This window comes from Glycine max, chromosome 9 (assembly GCF_000004515.6).
Source record: "Glycine max cultivar Williams 82 chromosome 9, Glycine_max_v4.0, whole genome shotgun sequence".
Classification (NCBI taxonomy): Eukaryota; Viridiplantae; Streptophyta; class Magnoliopsida; order Fabales; family Fabaceae; genus Glycine; species Glycine max.
This window is the reverse complement of record NC_038245.2, coordinates 19,027,789-19,036,558: the sequence shown is the minus strand read 5'-3', so window position 1 is coordinate 19,036,558 and position 8,770 is coordinate 19,027,789.

Genomic DNA, 8,770 nt, shown 5'->3' with positions numbered 1-8,770 from the left:
AATGTACTTAAGAGTTAAGGTAACATTACAATTTCCATGTAACATTATGTAAATCTCTATCCACCATTTTAGATAATGAATTGCCATAGATAGGAATATCTATTTTAATTGGACACCACTTAAGTTGTTCTAGTAACACAATCTGTTCTAACTTCTGACCACTAAATTGAGTTATCTGATAATTATTTTCTATTTCCTTCTTTCAAGGTTAGCTTTGATTGTACTGATAATTGAGTTATCTGTTTCAAGGTTCGCTAAGCCATAAAGTTGAGGAGTCTGATAAATTAGCAGATATGAAAGTGGCTGCTGCCAAGGCACAGGTTGAAGCTGTGAAGGCTAGTGAAAATGAGGCTCTCAAAAGGTTGGAGACAACTCAAAAGGAGATTGAGGATATAAAGGGTGGTTCTCCTTCTTATCTGCCTGGTGAGAACCCTGTATGAGATTTGAAATGTGTAGCAGTTTGTGCAGCTCTTGAATGTGAGAGGAACATTTATTTGTGTGTAGTTGAGGAATTTATTTCATCAGATTTTGTCATTGTAGTCTGTTTGAAGGATTGTGTAGTGTTTGTAGTTTGGTGACAAATTTGGGCATGTATAATGTAAATGGAACCAGAAGTAAGATTAAAATCTACTGGTATTTTTCTGTTGATACTAAGATTTCATGTCTGGTGACTGGTAGTTTGAACTATATCAAAGGAAAGGATTGTGTAATGTGAATAGTTTGGATACACTTCTAGGAAATGCATCATGCAAATTGAACCAGTAGAAAGATTAAAATCTCTTATCTTTTTTTTCTTTTTGTTGGTACTAATTAAGCTTTCTGTTGGATCAAGAGCCAGAGTTCACACATAACCAAAATTGTAGCGGAACCACATAAAATCTGAAGCCTTAAACAAACTGCTGAGCAAACTTCATCTATTTCTAAGGTCAGCAGTTTTGGTATTAGGGATGATTTTGGTGAGTTGAAGGACTATTTTGATAATGTGGATAAGAGAGACACAGCGAAGCAAGCAATTATATGATGCTCGGAAGTCCTCGTCTATTCTCTCTAGAGATGCTCAAACAAGACGATGGTCAATTAAGAAATCTGAAAGTGGTTACAACAGGATGGAACAATTTCTTGCTTCAAGATTGAGGGAAATTATGAAGGCAAACTCCTGCGACTTTTTTATGCCCAAGGTACACCAATAGGTTCTGCAAAAGGGTTTGGGTTGGGGTTTTGGTTTGCAATTCCACTGGAGGAGGGCAGAGGGGGGTTTGGGTTTTTTGGGGGTTAGGGTTTTGGAGGGGAAGAGGGGAGAATGGGGGTGGAGGAGGAATGCGGAGTTGAGGGTGGTGGTGGCACCGAGAAGAAGATGAAGAGATGACATTAGGAAAGGGAGAGAGGGAGAGGGAGAGGGAGAAGAAGAAGATGAAGGATGACGAAGAAGAAGCACAGTGGTTGAGTGAAGGATGACGAAGAAGAAGCACAGTGAAGAAGAAGGACTATTATACAATACTACCAATAATAGTGCCACGTTAGTTAGCCTACGTGGCACTATAATTGCCAACAATACATCTCATTAACGATAACTTCGAATGTAACGGTAAGGACTTATTTGCATAACGAATGTAAAGATAGGGACTATTTTGAATTAAAATTTAAGTTAAGGACTAATATGCAAACTGGTTACAATCTCAGGGACTGAATTGCCTATTCACTCTATATATATGTGTGTGTGTGTGTGTCAAATGTTTAATATAATTACTATTAAGATTATTAATTATTATGTTGTCCCATTAACTTGTGCGGGTAAAGTTAATGTTAATGATTTAGATTTATATTTTGGGTTGTATTAATTCAACAGGATGGTTTTAAAAGAAAACAACTTAGTGATGGTTTTATGTTGTGTATTCTTCTATATTTTGTATTTTGTTGTTGGCCATTGTATTGTATATATATGATCATTTTAGTTTGAGTTATTTTATATTCAACCCATTATATTTATCACTATTTCATAAATTAAGTGTTTAACTATTGATTGAATTAATTAATCTCATTTTTAACAAATTAAAATACTTAATCACACAAAATAGTTCTTATACATAACCAAAATAAGTTTTGGTTATATATCTAGTCGAGATACTAGATGAAAACATATCTTCATTGTGTATATGGGTGAAATAAAAACAAAAAACACATTTTTATTGTCTATCTAGGCTTGTTACATGATAAAAAGTATCTTTGTTATGTACTAGTGTCACAATCCGACTATAAACCTTAAACTAAATGATCACCCATACTACTAAGAGTCATTTACAAATATGAATAAAATAGATTTTGTAATGTGATATGCCAGCTCTGACTATGTGTTACTAAAAACCATCTCATGACACCTTAAAATTATCTATTGCATCCTCTAATGACACATTGTTGATGTACTATTTGAAAAAAATGACTAATTTTGTTCTCTTTACAACCCCTTTGTTGTACAACTCTTCCACATTCAATACCTATTTTATAATTTCACCTTCCAAAACTTGTTTTTGCAACATGACATAAAAGTTTGTTACCTCCGTATTTCTCTGCAGCCACTTGTTGCAGTTATATTAGTACCTCTAGTAATAACATCACATATACATTATCTTTCCTCTTTTGAGTTAGAATACGTCAATGTCATTGTCTTCCTTTCAAGTATCCTTTCATTGTGTTTCACATAGTTATTTTTATATAACAATTGATTTTATCCCAAAGCAAGCCTTAAGATCCAATAACCACCTAGAAAGAGGATAGTTCAACCCAAACTATATTATTCCACTGCCAATAATGAATTTTGACAGCCTCTAGTACTTGTTCATTTTCTTTGTTTGTTGATAGACAATTTCCGTACAAATTCACTCCTTAATCTTGTTCCATTGAACTAACAACCCTTCCCTTTCAATTTTATCAAGCAATATTTCACTCAACTTAAGCTCGCGATCTCTAATCAAGTGTCTCCCAATTTCAATTGTGTGTCTTCCATGTAATTTAGATCTTATTAGAAATCAAATTAGATTAACATGAATATGGCCTAACCAAGGGGGAAATACAATAAAGTCACAAAGTTGTAATCGCCTTCTTAGTAATAAGACCTAAGCTTTTATAAGAGTGATTTGTCTCAGTTAAAAATAAATAAATAAATAAATCTAAGTGATGTATGACAACACAAATTAATCAACCAAGGAAAAAAGAAAATAAACTCTAATTTTGTAATAAATTGATAGAATCAGTCAACTAGTGAACCTCAATTTTAAAATTACTATTAGTTATGACAAGTTAAAAATGAAGGAAAAATAAAATATGCATTTTAGTGTCTCATTTGTTTACCTCAAAGACATGACTAAAGGTTGTCACTACTTCTCTATGGTTAGGAGAACTATTTTCATGCATGGCAATCATCAAAGAAGTCATGAAATTCCAATCAAAATAATATTAGATATTTTGAGAAGAAACAATGAAGACTTGAGAATATGTACAACATCTAAAAAATGGGGGGAAACTTGCAAATTTCAATTGCCAAGATAATATATCTTCTAATAATAAGTCTAAGACTTCCATTAACAAAATCAAAGTCTAGAACCATATTAAAGATATCAAACTAAAAAATGGTTGACAATTTGAATAAAATAAATTGAATCAAATTTGAAGAATATATTCTTAGGAGAGAGAACAAATGCATTAGCTGAAACAATAATTTTATGAGAAAGATATCTCACGAACTTAGCCTTTTTTTTTCTATTGTTGAAAGCAGTGTTAATTTCTATTGCCATTATTTTGTCCCTTCTCCTATAACATGATTTACTCATCTTGATATCTTATAGTATTGAAGCACCACAATGTATAGTTTCCAAAGCTGCCTTTTGGTAGAACTGGTAGGACAAACTTATATAGAGATACATTATTTTCGTGCATTAAAAAAATAAACAACTTAGCTTAGCAAATAACTTGTAAAACATCCAATGTTCTCTTCTGTCATATTACATTTTTCAATCTGCACAATTTTTACTTAGTGGAGATTCCTCTTCATGCGTATGTTGTTTCTTCATGTTATTCAACTTACTTCAATATCTCTTTAAAATTTTCAATAAAAATCAATATAAGTGGCAAGTGTGAGGAAAAAATGAAGTTGAGAAAGAGTACTAATCATTTGTAGATATGAGGAAATGACAAAATAATGATAATTAATATATGAAACCGAATCACCATGTATGAAAGTGACTTGCTATATTTAGTTTCCTAGTTAAAAAATAATCATCTATTTAGCCATGCATGTAGTAGTAATTATAGTAAATTCAACACCCTTCAAAAACTCCCAAATTAAAGTAACACACACACATATCCCAAAAGTTAGTAATTTGTAATCAATAACATAGAACTTATTTTGTCAATGATAATTAAAATTGAACATTTTCATATTATACATAGCACTGATAACACTGTTCTTCTACCTATGCAAAAAGTGAATATTACCTTAGCATATGTTGTATTGGTACTTGTGTAAAAATCCAATACAATTTGACATCATGTGCAATTAAGGAATTAAGATAGAGTCATTGTCTATGATTAACCATTGATTAAGTGAAAAGATAGGAGTAAGAATAACATTATAAATAGTGTTAAAAGTGAGATAAAAACACATGGTTAGTCTCCAATATCAAAATTATTAAAATTTTGACACAATTCAATCAATAATTAAGGATTATTAAACAAAAAAAATGAATCATCATAATAAATGAAACATAAATAAATATAGTTCAAAAAGATGAAACTTTAATGTTACTTGTTGAGTTGGAGACCCAATAAGCCTCCAGCCTTTTCTTCCTCTATCTTCAGATAACATGTGTTGATGTGTGTATCCTTAATCCTTAATTCCTATAAAGTAAATGAACATTAGTTGACAAACATGATGTAGACCAACATATACATAATGCATATAATTAAGAACAACTCAAACTAAAATGAGGTAGCTGATTCAAGTGGCCAGAGTCTACTGCTCACACCAAAAGAAAAGAAGATTTAAACACTCAAATCACTTTCTCTCTTCCACCCTTACTAAAAGAACTCAAAAATCGTTCAAGGCCATCACCACTTACAAGAGGAGTAACATCTTCAATAAAAGTTGAGTGCATTATAAAACCAACCCAAAGAAACCAAAATCGTTAGCAAATGAATTTGGACAAATAAAAGTAAGGGAAACTCACTAGAAAAAGACTCAAAGGAGTCAGTTTGCTCACCTTAATCAAATGCAACCCACATGTTTGGATTGACGTCTCAAGAGAAATTAAGTAAACGAAAACTTTTAATTGAATTAAAAATAAAATTAAGAATATAATAAAAATTTAATAGCATTAAATTTTTCCATACATAACATGTCAATAACACATGATTAAAGAAAAGGTTGATCGCAAAAAATGTCATCTTCCTCATCCATAAAGGAAGTGGTAATGCTAACATAATCTATGAAACTTGGTTGAACAAAATATTTTAAACACCTACAAAAGCAATGATTGTGGTCATCCTAGCAGATCAAAAGAAAAGGTAAATTTCAAATATTAAAATAGACAGTTATTTTCAATAGTTGACTTCCCATAGTCATGTATTACTTCATGGATCTAAAAACAAATTCATTAATTAAATATATAATGGTCAATAACCCAAAAATGAATCAATAAATGAAAAATCAAGCTCACCTATCTTCTATTCTAATCGTTTAAATTTCTTGGTAAAAGAGAAATCCATAACCCCAAACATAGAAACCAATTGGAGCATAAGTTAGAGAAAACCATCATAATACTATAGATCTCACAACCTATCAACGACAAAGGGAATCTCTAGCAAAGTGATGAATGAGCGAAGCACCTATGAGAGTGAGCATCGACAACAACAACAACACGACATAGAGGTGCTAGTGGAGCCATTGAGGAAACTATGAAGTGTGAAAGGAAGATAGGAACTAAGAAGGAGGTGTAGAGGTGATGAGAAATGGCGTTGTTGTCAACGACCATAGTTCTCTAGGAAAATGGTGCAGATGAGGTGTGAGGAGGGCTCTAGGTCCCAGAAGGGGATGCAAAGGTAAAATGAGAAAATAAAGAAGAAGAAAGTTCTAATAGAAGACTATAGAGTGGGAAAATGAAAATATACTAATGCAAAGTCCTACATTTTGTCATCTATCTCATTGTAGGGTTAGTAGCTTGTTTTGTAACAAATAAATTTCGTATATCTCAATTTGACATTGAAACGTACCCAAAAGTGAAAGATTCTCAACTTTTAGTACAAAAGGGTGTCCATAAGATTCTAAAACAAAACTTTTAAAATGGTTTATCAACTTTTAACATGATAATTGTCAGGAACTTATTGTGAAGAATAAAAAAAGGAGAAAACTTTTCCGTAAGAATTGGAGAAAACATTTTTGTAAGAAATACAAATTTAAATATATTAAATTGGAGTAGTAAATCCAAAATAAAAAAAGAGTTTATGTATTACAATTGACAAATTAGGAAAAAAAATTAAAAAAACAAGTCAACAAAAAGAAAAGGGTAGAACCAGATTGACACTGTAGATTGAATAGGAAAAATTCTCTTGATCAAAAGCTGATGACTTGTATTGTTATTGATTAGTAGTTCACCCCCTTGTTTATAACGAAAATGTATTAAATCCCATGCTAAAATACACAATGAAAACTTGTTTGTGTTGTGTATTCACCATACACACAACAAAAATACATTTTCGTCATGTAAACACAATAAATGGAAACATGTTCTTGTTTAGGGTGTTTTTGTAAAAAAAAGAGAGCAAAATTTTAGGGTGCAAATAGTAAATTGGGGTGTTAATAATAAAGTCATAGGTTCCATTGTAATTTTTTTTTGTTAGAGCTTATATTTATTTTGTCTAAATTTTTATTGACTTAAAGTGGACTGACTTATATTGAGTTAGGTTGACATGATTTATTTATTTTTATTACTTAATGTTAATAATTAATAAAATCATAGATGATAGATTTAATATTACAAATATTATTAATGTTTATTTTAATGATATTTTATGTATATGATGTTTTATTTGTTTATTGTTATAATTGATACATTTTATTTTATTTATATTAACATGCATTATATTTTTCTATTTATAGTACAGATAATTATATATATATATATATATATATATATATATATATATATATTATTTTAGTTGATTTAGTTTATAGTAATTAAAAATATTGGGGATGGTAGTGTTGAAAATGAATCCCTAAAACTTAAAGACAACAAAAATATATCCTATATGTTCTTTGTGTTAGATCCAATGACTATATCATGGCCTGGTGGTGGCAACCAAAGTCGTAAACCAACTTAAAAGACCAGGCCATAGCCTTTTTGCATCAACAAAAATCCATCGACTAAATCATGACAAGTTTGCGTCCTATGTTGGTAAAAAGTCTACATATGTTGTAAAAAAATTGTTTCAGGCCTTACTATTCGACCGACCCTATTTGCATCAACCAAAGCTATCAACCAACTCCAAAGGCTAGTTTATGACTCTCTGACCTCTTTGCATCAACCAAGATCCATAAACCAAATCATGATAAGCTTGCATCAAATAAAGCCATCAACCAACTCTAGTCACAAGACTATAATCAATTTGACTCAATATGAAAAAAATTATACACAAGCCACTTTTGTGGTTTCTACTAGTTTTTTTTTTCACTCTATACATGCATTTTGCATTATTTTAGGTTACGTTAGATTGTTTCATTTTATGTTTATTTTGAAGTTTGATTTATATTGCCATTCATAAAGAATGTATATTTTATTTTCAAAATAAATCATACAAAACAATTGGCACCATGCAAAACAAAAGTTTGTTTTCACTATGTTTGTGGTCAACAAAAACATGTTTTCCTAAAGGGTATTTTTGTAAAATAATGTAAGGATAATGACCATTTTGGTTTCCAAATATGAAAATCGATGATAATTTAATCCCTTAAATAGCAAAATTTATGATTTCATCCCTAAATATGCAAAAAGTATGACAACTAAATGTTCTCATACAACTTGATAACAAATTGGTTCAAGAACTTAATGTCAAATTGATCCTAAATTTTGTAACTTATGTTAGATTGTTTCATTTTATGTTTATTTTGAAGTTGGATTTATATTTCCATTCACACAAAGTGTATATTTTATTTTCAAAATAAATTATACAAAATAGTTGACAACTAATACAAAATGGAAATGCGTTTTCATTGTCTTTTGTGATCAACAAAAACATGTTTTCCTAAAGGGTATTTTTGTAAAAAAAATTAAGAACATATGATAATTTCGGTTCTCAAATGTGTAAATCGATGATAATTTAATCCCTAAAAGAACAAAATTTTTGATTTTGTTCTTAAATGTGCAAAAAGTATGACAATTACATCTTGTCGTTCTACTTAATAACAAATTAGTTCATGAACTTAATGTCAAATTAATCCTAAAAAAATACAACTTAACAATAGGATGTAATTGTCACACTTTTTAGACATTCAAGGACCAAAATCATCATTTAACAAAAAATTAAACTAAAGTAGAAGGGTATACTTGGCAAAACATGGAGATTTTCAACAATTCTCATCCTTGGATATCTTATTGACTTGGGTATGGTCTTTTTGGGGCATTACTACATCCTAGGATATCTTGTTGACTTGAGTTTGGCAAAACATGGGATTGAACCTGTAACTTTCAGATTATTAGCATGACGTTCTAACCAATTAAGCTAA